General features: G+C 39.2%; 1 non-coding gene across 1 annotated transcript; it reads left to right on the top strand.

Annotated features, from left to right (window-relative positions):
* The first annotated feature begins 212 nt into the window (after positions 1–212).
* LOC130958744 (small nucleolar RNA R71) lies at positions 213–316 on the top strand. The gene has a single exon (XR_009077850.1). It is a non-coding gene; the product is annotated as a small nucleolar RNA R71 (small nucleolar RNA).
* Positions 317–14,562: the final 14,246 nt, after the last annotated feature.

Raw genomic sequence — 14,562 nt, 5'->3', positions numbered from 1 at the left:
CAAGAACTCCTTTCTTCTGAGTCGTCCCATTATTCACAGGATTTCTTTCAGAAGTGTATATGAACTGGTTATTTGCAACCATCTCAATGAGTTCCTGGGCTTCTGCAGGTGTTTTCAGATGAAGAGATCCACCAGCAGAATAATCCAATGACATCTTTGACATTTCAGACAGACCATCATAGAATATACATATGATGCTCCATTCTGGAAACATGTCAGAAGGACACCTTTTGGTTAATTGCTTGTATCTTTCCCAAGCTTCATAGAGGGATTCACCTTCCTTCTATCTGAAGGTTTGGACGTCCACTCTGAGCTTACTCATATTTTGAGGTGGAAAGAATTTGGTCAAGAAAGCATTGAGCAACTTGTCCCAAGAGTTCAAGCTTTCTCTAGGTTGTGAGTCCAACCATGTCCTAGCTCAGTCTCTTACAGCAAAGGGGAAAAGCATAAGTCTGTAGACCTCAGGATCAATCCCATTGGTCTTAACAGTATCACAGATTTGCAGGAATTTAGATAAGAACTGATGAGGATCTTTTGATGGAAGTCCATGAAACTTGCAATTCTGCTGTATTAGAGAAACTAATTGAGGCTTAAGCTCAAAGTTGTTTGCTCCAATGGTAGGAATTGAGATGCTTCTTCCATAGAAGTTAGAATTTGGTGCAGTGTAGTCACCAAGCATCTTCCTTGCACCTCTGCCATTGTTATTGGGTTCGGCCATGTCTTCTTCTTTTTCAAAAATTTCTGTCAGGTCCTCTCCAGAAAGTTGTGCTTTAGCTTCTCTTAGCTTCCTCTTCAGAGTCCTTTCAGGTTCAGAATCAGATTTAACAAGAATATCTTTATCCTTGTTCTTGCTCATATGAAAAAATAAGAGAACAGAAAAGAAGAAGAATCTTCTATGTCACAGTGTAGAGATTCTTTTATGTGAGTAGAAGAAGAGAAGAAGAGAAGAATGAGGTAGAGAGAAAATAAAGAGAATTCGAACACAGAGAGGGAGAGAGGGTTCGAATATTAAATAAAAGGAAATTTTTTTGTTTTTATTTTAAATATTAGTTAGTATTCAAAAATTAAGGAAGGAATAAAATAAAATTAGAGTTTAAAACAATTAGTTAATTAAAAAGATTTTTGAAAAAGTTGTTAGTGGTTTTCAAAAATTGGAGAGAGAGAAAAGTAGTTAGGTGGTTTTGAAAAAGATAAGAAATAGTAAATTTCTTTAAAATAAAAAAAAAAGTTAAGTAGTTAATTGAAAAAGAATTGAAAGTAAAATTTGAAAAGATAAGAAGTTAGAAAAAGATTTTGAAATTAAGTTTTGAAAAAGATATGATTGAAATCTAATTTGAAAAAGATTTGAAAAAGAAATTTAAAAAAGATTTGATTTTGAAAATTGAAGTTGATGACTTGACTAACAAGAAACTAAAAGATATGATTCTAGAATTTAAAGATTGAACCTTTCTTAACAAGAAAGTAACAAACTTGAAATTTTTTTAAATTAAATCCTTAATTGTTAGCAAGGTTTTCGAAAATATGAAATGAAAATAAGAAAAAGATTTTGAAGATAAATTTTTAAAATTTTCGAAAAACATGAAATAAAAATGAAAAAGATTTTATTTTTGAAAAAGTTTTGAAAAGATAGGATTTTTAAATTAAAAATTTGACTTGACTCATAAGAAACAACTAAATTTTTTTAAAATGTTTTGACTGAGTCAATCCAAAATTTCAAAATTTATGAGAGAAATAAGGGAAAGATATTTTTTTATTTTTGAATTTTTAATGAGGAGAGAGAAAAACACAAAAATGACTCAAAACATGAAAATTTAAGATCAAAACAAAAAATGCATGCAAGAACACTTTGAATGTCAAGATGAACACCAAGAACACTTTGAAGATCATGATGAACATCAAGAACATATTTTTGAAAATTTTTTTTAAAAGAATGACATGCAAGACACCAAACTTAAAAATTTTTAAACTCTTGATTCTAAGAAATCGAAAATGCATATGAAAAACAAGAAAAGACACAAAACAAGAAAATTTTAAGATCAGATAAGGAGACTTTATCAAGAACAACTTGAAGATCATGAAGAACACAATGCATGGGATTTTTCGAAAATCTTGGAAAAAATTGAAAGCATGCAATTGACACCAAACTTAGGATTTGACACTAAACTCAAACAAGAAACACAAAATATTTTTTTTGGTTTTTATGATTTTATTAATTTTTTTGTAATTTTTTTGAAAACTTTTTGAAAATAAAATAAAGGTCCAGTGGTGCAGGGACAAGATGAACCGTCAGTTGTCCAAACTCGAACAATCCCCAGCAACGGCGCCAAAAACTTGGTGCACGGAATTGTGATTTACACTTTTCACAACTTCGGTGCCACTAACCAGCAAGTGCACTGGGTCGTCCAAGTAATACCTTACGTGAGTAAGGGTCGATCCCACGGAGATTGTCGGCTTGAAGCAAGCTATGGTCATCTTGTAAATCTCAGTCAGGCAGATTCAAATGGTTATGAGGTTTTGATGATTAAAAAAGAAATAAAACATAAAATAGGATAGTGATACTTATGCAATTCATTGGTGGGAATTTCAGATAAGCGTATGGAGATGCTTTGTTCCCTCTGAGCCTCTGCTTTGCTACTGTCCTCATCCAATCTTGCTTACTCCCTTCCATGGCAAGCTGTATGTTGGTGGATCACCGTTGTCAATGGCTACCATCCGTCCTCTTAGTGAAAACATATCTGCTACGGTTTCCCGCATGGCTAATTAGCTATCGGTTCTCGATCGTGTCAAAATAAGATCCATTGATCCTTTTGCACACTGTCACTGCGCCCAGCAGTCACGAGTTTGAAGCTCGTCACAGTCATCCCATCACAGATCCTACTGATGACAAGTCATCTTAGCCTAGTTTTACTAGTCTTTTTCTTTACTTTTATTTAGTTTTATGCACTTTCTTAAGCCATAAGTAAGCCAATAGGGTTGAAATTCATGTTATCTTTGACTCAATCAATCATGTATAAACTGATGCCTTTTCATGAGATATTGTGTTATAATTGTCATACATTTTAGAATGGAAATATTCTCATGATTTGAAGCATAGCTTTGATGATTTTGATTGATTGATGATAGGTGAAACAAGGCTTGGAAGAAGGGTGCAAGAGGCTCAAAAAGAAGCCCCAGGGAGGCAAAGTTGGAGCCAACGTTTGACCTCAAACGTTGTGGCAAACGTTGGCTGAAGAAAGAGACCCTGGAGGCCAACGTTGGAGCCAACGTTTGACCTCAAACTTTGAGGCAAACGTTGGCCAAGGAAAGATGCTCATGGAGGCAACGTTGGAGCCAACGTTTGACCTCAAACGTTGAGGCAAACGTTGGCACCACAAGGAGGAAAATTGAAGCCCCTGGGAGGATGAAGTTTGCGCCAACGTTTGACCTCAAACGTTGAGGCAAACGTTGGTGCCAAGAAGGAAGAATGGGCTCCTGGGCAAAACCAACGTTTGAGCCAACGTTTGACCTCAAACGTTGGGTCAAACGTTGGCGACATTTTGGTGAATAATAGCATGGAAGAGCACCCCTGATTTTTGAGTTAATTGAGCCACGTTTGCGCCAACGTTTGACCTCAAACGTTGGGCCAAACGTTGGCCAAAAAGAAAGCATAGAGGATCCACGTTTGAGCTCACGTTTGACCTCAAACGTTGAGCCAAACGTGGATGACAGCAACGGCCTCTGCTGCATCATTCACTCAGCAACGTTTGAGTCAACGTTTGCCCTCAAACGTTGGCTCAAACGTGAAACTTGCATGGCCGGTTCACAAGTGGTTTTTTTCCCAACACTTAGAGCAATCAACGGAGGCAACTAGCAACCCAATTCCATCAAGGCCAAGGCCCAATTCAAGGCTTGAAGATCATTAGAAGAAAGTGTATAAATAGCTTAGAATTTAAAGTTTTAAAAAAAGTTTTTGAATTGTAATTCGGGCTGAGGAACTTTTGAGAGAGAGAGCACTTGACATTTGAGAGAGTTTCTGGGAAGAGAATTGAATTCTCTTCCTCTGGTTTTCTTGTTTACTTTCTTGCAAAATCTTGTTTGAATCTTGGGTGTTGGAGAATTGAAGGAATTCTGTTTCAATTCCACCCTGAGATCTCTCTGTTTTATTTACTGCACTTTTGAGAAATTGTGATCTGAATTTAGTTCTTCCTCTGTTGGATTTTTATTTCTCTTGCAATTGAATTGTGATTTTGATCTAGGAAGGCATTGAGATCTAGAATTGATTATCTAGTCTCTTGGGTCCTGAGATCTATTGGTTTCCATTTTAATTTCCTTGTTTAATTTCTGCAATCCCACATCCCTGACCCATTTACAATTCAAGTCATTTACATTTCTTGTACTTTAAGTTTCTGCAATTTACATTTCTTGTTCTTTAAGATTCAGCACTTTAAATTTCAGTTCTCTTTAATTTCATGCAATTCACCCATTCCCTTTACTTTCTGCAAATTTAAATTCCTGTTAACACAAATTCACACAATCAACACTTATTTGCTTGACTAATTCAACCACTAAACCAAAGTTGCTCAATCCTTCAATCCCTGTGGGATCGACCTCACTCATGTGAGTTATTATTACTTGATGCGACCCGGTGCACTTGTGGTGCACGAAATTGCAATAACACTTTTGCAATCCCGCACAACTAACCAGCAAGTGCACTGGGTCGTCCAAGTAATACCTTGCGTGAGCAAGGGTCGATCCCACGGAGATTGTCGGCTTGAAGCAAGCTATGGTTACCTTGTAAATCTTAGTCAGGATATCAGAAATTATCAGGATTGATTGTAAAAAGCAAAAGAACATGAGAAAGGTACTTGTTTTGCAGTAATGGAGAATAAGCTGAGGCTTTGGAGATGCTCCATCTTCCGAATCTCTGCTTTCCTACTGTCATCTTCATCAAGCACGCATGTCTCCTTCCATGGTAAGCTGTATGTAGGGTTTCACCGTTGTCAGTGGCTACCTCCCATCCTCTCAGTGAAAATACGTCCCTGATGCTCTGTCACAGCATAGGCTAATCATCTGTCGGTTCTCAATCAGGCCGGAATAGAATCCAGTGATTCTTTTGCGTCTGTCACTAACGCCCCGCCTTCAGGAGTTTGAAGCACGTCACAGTCATTCAATCATTGAGTCCTACTCAGAATACCACAGACAAGGTTTAGACCTTCCGGACTCTCTTGAATGCCGCCATCAGTTCTAGCTTATACCACGAAGATTCCGATTAAAGAATCCAAGAGATATCTACTTAATCTAAGGTAGAACAGAGGTGGTTGTCAGGCACATGTTCATAGTTGAGAATGATGATGAGTGTCACAGATCATCACATTCATCTGGGTTAGGAGCAAGTGATATCTTAGAATGGAAGCAAGCATGATTGAATAAGAAACAGTAGTAATTGCATTAATCCATCAAAACACAGCAGAGCTCCTCACCCCCAACCATGGGGTTTAGAGACTCATGCCGTGGAGGGTACACAAGAAACGTGTAAAAAATGTCATGAGGTCATAAGGTCCGGATACAATGTCAAAAGATCCTATAAATAGTAAACTAGTATCCTAAGGTTTACAGAAATGAGTAAATGACAGAAAAATCCACTTCCGGGCCCACTTGGTGTGTGCTTGGGCTGAGCAATGAAGTAATTTCGTGTAGAGACCTTTTCTGGAGTTAAACGCCAGCTTTCATGCCAGTTTGGGCGTTTAACTCCAAGTTTTATGCCAGTTCCGGCGTTTAACGCTGGAATTTCTGATGCTGATTTGCTACGCCGGTTTGGGCCATCAAATCTTGGGCAAAGTATGGACTATCATATATTGCTGGAAATCCCAGGATGTCTACTTTCCAATGCCGTTGAGAGCGCGCCAATTGGGCTTCTGTAGCTCCAGAAAATCCACTTCGAGTGCAGGGAGGTCAGAATCCAACAGCATCTGCAGTCCTTTTCAGTCTCTGGATCAGATTTTTGCTCAGAACCTTCAATTTCAGCCAGAAAATACCTGAAATCACAGAAAAACACACAAACTCATAGTAAAGTCCAGAAAAGTGAATTTTAACTAAAAACTAATAAAAATATAATAAAAACTAACTAAAAGATACTAAAAACATACTAAAAACAATGCCAAAAAACGTATAAATTATCCGCTCATCACAACACCAAACTTAAATTGTTGCTTGTCCCCAAGCAACTGAAAATCAAAATAGGATAAAAAAGAAGAGAATATACTATAGACTCCAAAATATCAAAGAAACATAGCTCCAATTAGATGAGCGGGACTAGTAGCTTTTTGCCTCCGAACAGTTTTGGCATCTCACTCTATCCTTTGAAGTTCAGAATGATTGGCATCTATGAGAACTCAGAACTCAGATAGTGTTATTGATTCTCCTAGTTAAGTATGATGATTCTTGAACATAGCTAGTGTATGAGTCTTGGCTGTGGCCCAAAGCACTCTGTCTTCCAGTATTACCACCGGATACATACATGCCACAGACACATAATTGGGTGAACCTTTTTAGATTGTGACTTAGCTTTGCTAGAGTCCCCAATTAGAGGTGTCCAAGGTTCTTAAGCACACTCTTTTTGCCTTGGTTCACAACTTTATTTCTTTCTTTTTCTTTTTCTTTTTCTTTCTTCTCTTTTCTTTTTTTTCGAAAATTTTTTTTTTGAATACTGCTTTTTCTTGCTTCAAGAATCAATTTGATGATTTTTCAGATCCTCAATAACAGTTCTCTTTCTCCTTATTCTTTCAAGAGCCAACAATTTTAACATTCTCAAAACAACAAATTCAAAAGACATATGCACTGTTCAAGCATTCATTCAGAAAACAAAAAGTATTGTCACCACATCAAGCTAATTCAACTAGTTTCAGAGATAAATTTCGAAACCCTATATTTCTTGTTCTTTTGTGATTAAAGCATTTTTCTTTTAAGAGAGGTGATGGATTCATAGGACATTCATAGCTTTAAGGCATAAACTTTAATTTTATTAATTATGAATTAAGAACAAGACTAAAAAATAAATCGAAGATTAAACTAGAAAATAAAAGAAAAACGCAAAAATAGGCTCCTAATGATAGAGGTTTTCACAGAGTTAGGACTCAACAACCTTGATTTTGAGAAGTGGATGCTCCCTCAGCTTGGGAGGAGAGCTTTTGGCGTTTCATCTCTTGAATTTCACGCCCCTGCTTCTCTTGTTCCTTCAGCAATTTGCAGAGCATGCAGTTTTGATTCTGCTGTTCTTCCTTCAGTTGCTCCATAGTTTCTTGCAACTTGGTAATAGATGCTTCTAGGCTGGTCCAGTAGTCAATTCTTGGGAATTCAGGGAGGAATTCCTGTGCCCTCCTTTTGATAGAGTTGTCTTGCAATTGTCCTTCTATTGACTTCTTGGTGATTGGATGTTCAATGGGTATGAATTCATCTACTCCCATCTTCACCCCAGCCTCTTTACAGAGCAAGGAGATCAAGCTTGGGTAAGCCAATTTGGCTTCAGTGGAATTTTTATTTGCAATTGTGTAGATCTCACAAGCAATCACATGATGAACCTCCACTTCTTTTCCAAGCATAATGCAATGAATCATCACTGCTCTCTTGATGGTAACCTCAGAACGGTTGCTAGTGGGCAATATGGAATGCCCAATGAAGTCTAGCCACCCTCTTGCAATTGGTTTGAGGTCTCCCCTCTTGAGTTGGTTTGGGACACCCTTCGAATTGGTTATCCACTTAGTTCCAGGGAGGCATATGTCCTCTAGAACTTGATCCAACCCTTTTTCTACTCTCACCATCCTCCTATTGAAGGAGTCAGGATCATCTTGCAGTTGAGGCAACTTGAAGATTTCTCTTATTTTGTCCAGATGGAAGTACATAACTTTCCCTCTGACCATGGTTCTGTAGGTATGGTAAGCGGTTCCAGTCATTCTCTGCTTATCTGTCAGCCACAGATTTGAGTAAAATTCCTGAACCATGTTCCTTCCAACCTTTGTCTCAGGATTGGTTAGAACTTCCCAACCTCTGTTTTGAATTTGCTCTTGGATCCCCGGATATTCATCTTCTTTCAGATCAAATTTTACTTCCGGGATCACTGACCTCAGACCCATTATTTTGTGATAATGGTCTTCATGTTCTTTGGTTAAGAACTTCTCTTGATTCCAAAGATTCTTTGGATTAGACTCTTTCTTTCCTCTTAAATTGGTTTGTTTTCCCTTAGGAGCCATGATCTTGATGAATCTTGGCTTAGTGATCACGGAAAAGCACACCAAACTTAGAGGTTTGCTTGTCCTCAAGCAAAAGAAAAGAGAAAAGAGAGGGGGAGGAAGAGGAAATTCGAATGGTGTGATGGAATGAGGGAGCCAAACGTGTATTTATAAGGTGGGGAGGGGAGTTTTCGAAAAAAGAAGAGAGAAATTTGAAAGGAGATTTGAGAAGATATGGAAAGAAATTGAGAAAAGGGTGAAATTTTTGAACAATGTTTGTAATTGATTTGAAATAAATTTGAAGAGTGGTTTTGATTTTTGAAGATTTGAAAGTGAATGATGAATGATTGAAGTGTGATTTTGTAGAAAAGTATGGGTGAGAAAAGGAAAGTTTGAAAAAAATTGAATTGAAAACAAAATTGTGGTCCCCCCACCAAGCTGGCGTTAAACGCCCAGAATGGCACCCATTCTGGCGTTTAACGCCCATTTGCTATCCCTTTTGGGCGTTTAACGCCCAGCCAGGTGCCCTGGCTGGCGTTAAACGCCAGAAATCCTTTGTCACTGGGCGTTTTTCAGAACGCCCAGGATGCTGCACACCTGGCGTTAAACGCCCAGAATGGTGCCCATTCTGGCGTTTAACGCCCAAAATGGCACCATTCCTGGCGTTAAACGCCCAGAATGGTACCCATTCTGGCGTTTAACGCCCAAAATGCCCCTTACTGGCGTTTTTTCGCCAGTAAGCTCATTTTCTCTGCTTTTTGAGCTGAATCCTTCTGTAACTCTGTGAATTCCTTCATTTTTGATACTTGCCTTTGTAAGAACTAATAATATACCCTCCTAATGACTGGGTTGCCTCCCAGCAAGCGCTTCTTTACTGTCTTTAGCTGGACTTCTGCTAAGAATCCCTCAAGTCTCAATCTTGAGCATTCCTGCTCAAAATTGCCTTCAAGATAATGCTTGATTCTCTGTCCATTAACAATGAACTTTCTGTCTGAATCAATATCCTGAAGCTCAACATATCCATATGGTGACACTCCTGTAATCACATACGGACCCCTCCACCGGGATTTGAGTTTTCCTGGAAACAATTTGAGTCTGGAGTTGAAGAGCAGAACTTTTTGTCCTGGCTCAAAGACTCTGGTTGACAATCTCTTGTCATGCCACTTCTTTGCCTTTTCCTTATAAATTTTAGCATTTTCAAAGGCATTGAGTTTGAACTCCTCTAGCTCATTTAGCTGAAGCAATCTTTTTTCACCAGCTAACTGAGCATCCATGTTTAGGAATCTGGTTGCCCAGTAGGCTTTATGTTCCAGTTCCACAGGCAAATGACAGGCCTTCCCATACACCAGTTGGTATGGAGAGGTGCCTATAGGAGTCTTGAACGCTGTTCTGTATGCCCACAGAGCATCATCCAAGCTCTTTGCCCAATCCTTTCTTCGGGCTATCACAGTCCGTTCTAGGATTCTTTTTAGCTCTCTGTTAGAGACTTCAGCTTGCCCATTTGTCTGTGGATGATACGGAGTTGCCACTTTATGGCTGATTCCATATCTAACCATAGCAGAGTATAGCTGTTTGTTGCAGAAATGAGGGCCCCCATCACTGATTAGTACTCTGGGAACACCAAATCTACTGAAGATATTTTTCTGGAGGAATTTCAGTACGGTCTTGGTATCATTGGTGGGTGTAGCAATGGCTTCTACCCACTTAGATACATAGTCCACTGCCACCAGAATGTAAGTGTTTGAGTATGATGGTGGGAATGGCCCCATGAAGTCAATTCCCCATACATCAAACAATTCTATCTCTAATATCCCTTGTTGAGGCATGGCATATCCGTGAGGCAGGTTACCAGCTCTTTGGCAACTGTCACAGTTACGCACAAACTCTCGGGAATCTTTATAGAGAGTAGGCCAGTAGAAGCCACACTGGAGGACTTTAGTGGCTGTTCGCTTACTTCCAAAATGTCCTCCATATTGTGATCCATGGCAGTGCCATAGGATCCTTTGTGCTTCTTCTCTGGGTACACACCTGCGGATCACTCCGTCAGCACATCTCTTAAAGAGATATGCTTCATCCCAGAGGTAGTACTTGGCATCTGAAATTAATTTCTTTCTTTGCACATTGCTGTACTCCTTGGGTATGAACCTCACAGCTTTATAGTTTGCCATATCTGCAAACCATGGAGCTTCCTGAATGGCAAAGAGTTGCTCATCTGGGAAAGTCTCAAAGATCTCAGTAGAAGGGAGGGACGCCCCAGCTACTGGTTCTATTCGGGACAGATGATCAGCTACTTGGTTTTCTGTCCCTTTTCTGTCTCTTATTTCTATATCAAACTCTTGCAGAAGCAACACCCATCTTATAAGCCTGGGTTTTGAATCCTGCTTTGTGAGTAAGTATTTAAGAGCAGCATGGTCAGTGTACACAATCACCTTTGATCCCACTAAGTAGGATCTAAACTTGTCAATGGCATAAACCACTGCAAGTAATTCTTTTTCTGTGGTTGTGTAGTTCTTTTGTGCGTCATTTAGAACACGGCTGGCATAATAAATGACGTGCAAAAGCTTGTTATGCCTCTGTCCCAACACTGCACCAATGGCATGATCACTGGCATCACACATTAATTCAAATGGCAATGTCCAATCTGGTGCAGAGATAACTGGTGCTGTGACCAGCTTAGCTTTCAGGGTCTCAAATGCCTGCAGACACTCATTATCAAAGATAAATGGAGTGTCAGCAGCTAGTAGATTACTTAGAGGTTTGGCAATTTTTGAAAAATCCTTTATAAACCTTCTGTAGAATCCTGCATGCCCAAGAAAGCTTCTGATTGCCTTAACATTGGCAGGTGGTGGTAATTTTTCAATTACCTCTACCTTTGCCTTATCCACCTCTATTCCCCTGCTTGAAATTTTGTGCCCAAGGACAATTCCTTCAGTCACCATAAAGTGACATTTCTCCCAGTTTAAAACCAGGTTAGTCTCTTGGCATCTCTTCAGGACAAGTGATAGGTGGTTAAGACAGGAACTGAATGAGTCTCCGTATACTGAAAAGTCATCCATGAAGACTTCCAGAAATTTCTCTACCATGTCTGAGAAGATAGAGAGCATGCACCTCTGAAAGGTTGCAGGTGCATTGCACAGACCAAAAGGCATTCTCCTATAGGCAAACACGCCAGAAGGGCAGGTAAATGCTGTTTTCTCTTGGTCCTGAGGATCTACTGCAATTTGGTTGTAGCCTGAATAGCCATCCAAAAAGCAATAATAGTCATGACCAGCTAGTCTTTCTAGCATTTGGTCTATGAATGGTAAAGGAAAATGATCCTTTCTGGTGGCTGTATTGAGCCTTCTGTAGTCAATACACATACGCCACCCTGTGACTGTCCTTGTAGGAACCAGTTCATTTTTTTCATTATGAACCACTGTCATGCCTCCCTTTTTGGGAACAACTTGGACAGGGCTCACCCAGGGGCTATCAGAAATAGGATAAATAATCCCAGCCTCTAGTAATTTAGTGACCTCTTTCTGCACCACCTCCTTCATGGCTGGATTTAGCCGCCTCTGTGGTTGGACCACTGGTTTGGCATTATCCTCCAATAGGATCTTGTGCATGCATCTAGCTGGGCTAATGCCCTTAAGATCACTTATGGACCACCCAAGAGCTGTCTTGTGCGTCCTTAGCACTTGAATCAGTGCTTCCTCTTCCTGTGGGTCTAAAGCAGAGCTTATAATCACTGGAAAAGTGTCACCCTCTCCTAGAAATGCATATTTCAGAGATGGTGGTAGAGGTTTGAGTTCAGGTTTGGGAGGTTTATCCTCCTCCTGAGGAATTTTCGAAAATTCCTTTACTTCCTCTAGTTCTTCTTGATCAGGTTGAGCATCTTTGAAGATGTCCTCAAGCTCTGATTCTAGGCTTTCAGTCATATTGATCTCTTCTACCAGAGAGTCAATAATGTCAGTGCCCATGCAGTCATCTGGTGTGTCTGGATGCTGCATTGCTTTCACAGCATTCAACTTGAACTCATCCTCATTGACTCTCAGGGTTACTTCCCCTTTTTGTACATCAATGAGAGTTCGTCCAGTTGCTAGGAATGGTCTTCCTAGAATGAGAGTTGCACTTTTGTGCTCCTCCATTTCCAGCACCACAAAGTCAGTGGGAAAGGCAAATGGCCCAACCTTGACAATCATGTCCTCTATTATGCCTGATGGGTGTTTAATGGAGCCATCAGCAAGTTGGAGGCATATCCTGGTTGGTTTAACTTCTCCAGCCAACCCAAGCTTTCTGATAGTGGATGCAGGTATTAGTTTGATGCTTGCTCCAAGATCACATAGGGCTGTCTTGGTGCAAGCGCCTTCTAATGTGCATGGTATTATAAAGCTTCCAGGGTCTTGAAGCTTTTCTGGTAAGCTTTTTAGAATGACTGCACTGCATTCTTCAGTGAGAAACACTTTTTCAGTTTCTCTCCAATCCTTCTTATGACTTAAGACCTCTTTCATGAACTTAGCATAAGAAGGTATTTGCTCAAGTGCCTCTGCAAACGGAATCTTTATTTCAAGAGTCCTTAGATAGTCTGCAAAGCGGGCAAATTGCTTATCCTGTTCCGCTTTGCGGAGTTTCTGAGGATAAGGCATCTTGGCTTGATATTCCTCAACCTTAGATGCTGCAGGTTTATTCCTTACAGAAGTGGTTGAAGAAGCCTTGTTAGAGGGATAATTATCAGCACTCTCAGGTGCCTGATCCTCCTTGGGCGTTTGAACGCCAGGAATGGGAGATGATTGGGCGTTAAACGCCAACTTCTCCCCCTTTTCTGGCGTTTGAACGCCAGAACTGGGCAAGGAATGGGCGTTTAACGCCAACTTTCCTTCCCTTTCTGGCGTTTGAACGCCAATAATATTCCTTTCTGGGCTCTTATTGTCCTCAGAGGGATTTTGAACAGTGGTTTGGTTATCCTCTGTCAATTGTTCCTTGTTTGGCTTCTTGCTCCTTTGAGCAATGGTGCTCAGTGTTTTCCCACTCCTTAGTTGAACTGTTTGACATCCTTCTGTTATCTGTTTAGATATTTGCTGTTTTGCTTGATTCAACTGCAGTTCTATGTTCTTGTTAGCAACTTTAGTATCATGGAGCATTTCTTTAAATTCTGCTAACTGTTCTGTCATCAGGAGCAATTGTTGATTAAGCTCATTCATCTGTTCTTGAGGATTAGGATCAGTGACTAATGCCATGACCTCCTCTTTTGGAACGAACTCATTGCTAGAATATAAGTATTGGTTTCTAGCAACAGTGTCTATAAGCTCTTGAGCTTCTTCAATTGTCTTCCTCATGTGTATAGATCCACCAGCTGAGTGGTCTAAAGACATCTGAGCTTTTTCTGTGAGCCCATAGTAGAAGATGTCTAACTGTACCCAATCTGAAAACATTTCAGAGGGGCATTTTCTAAGCATACCTCTATACCTCTCCCAGGCATTATAAAGGGATTCATTATCCTCTTGTTTAAAGCCTTGGATGTCCAGCCTTAGCTGTGTCATCCTCTTTGGAGGGTAGAAATGATTCAGGAATTTGTCTGATAACTGTTTCCATGTCTTTATGCTTGCTGTAGGTTGGTTATTCAACCACCTTTTAGCTTGATCTTTTACAGCAAATGGAAATAGTAATAGTCTGTAGACATCATGATCTACCTCTTTATCATGTACTGTGTCAGCAATTTGTAAGAACTGTGCCAGAAACTCAGTAGGTTCTTCCTGTGGAAGACCGGAATACTGGCAATTTTGCTGCACTATGATAATGAGTTGAGGGTTTAGCTCAAAGCTGCTTGCTTTGATGGGAGGTATACAGATGCTACTCCCATATGCAGCTGTAATGGGGTTAGCATATGACCCCAGAGTCCTCTTGGACTGATTAATTCCACTTGAGTCCATAATGGACAAAAGGGAAATGATAATGATTGCAAAGAGATAAATTTTGTTTTTTTTTGTTTTTTTTTTCTTTTTTTTTTTGGATTAAACGAAAAAAATTAAAATAAAATAAAAGGAAATTAAAAGAAAAATTCGAAAATCAAAAAGAAAATAAAATCAAAGCAAATTGAGAACTGAATCAATTAGTTAATTAAAAAGATTTTGAAAGTAGCAATTAAAAAGATATGATTGAAAAATTTTTATGAAAAAGATTTTATTTTTAAAAAGAGGAAAGAGAAAAACAACAAAAGACACCAAACTTAAAATTTTTAGAAAATCAAACACTAATTTTCGAAAATTTTAAAGGAAAAACACAAAGAGGACACCAAACTTAGAATTTTTATGAATCAAAAAGGGACTAAGAAAATGCAAAAACGAAAATTAAGAGAAGAAAGAAAAAAAAAATAAAAGCA

The sequence above is a fragment of the Arachis stenosperma genome, chromosome 10 (genome assembly GCF_014773155.1).
Source record: "Arachis stenosperma cultivar V10309 chromosome 10, arast.V10309.gnm1.PFL2, whole genome shotgun sequence".
NCBI lineage: Eukaryota > Viridiplantae > Streptophyta > Magnoliopsida > Fabales > Fabaceae > Arachis > Arachis stenosperma.
This window is presented reverse-complemented; position numbering and strand designations above follow the sequence as displayed.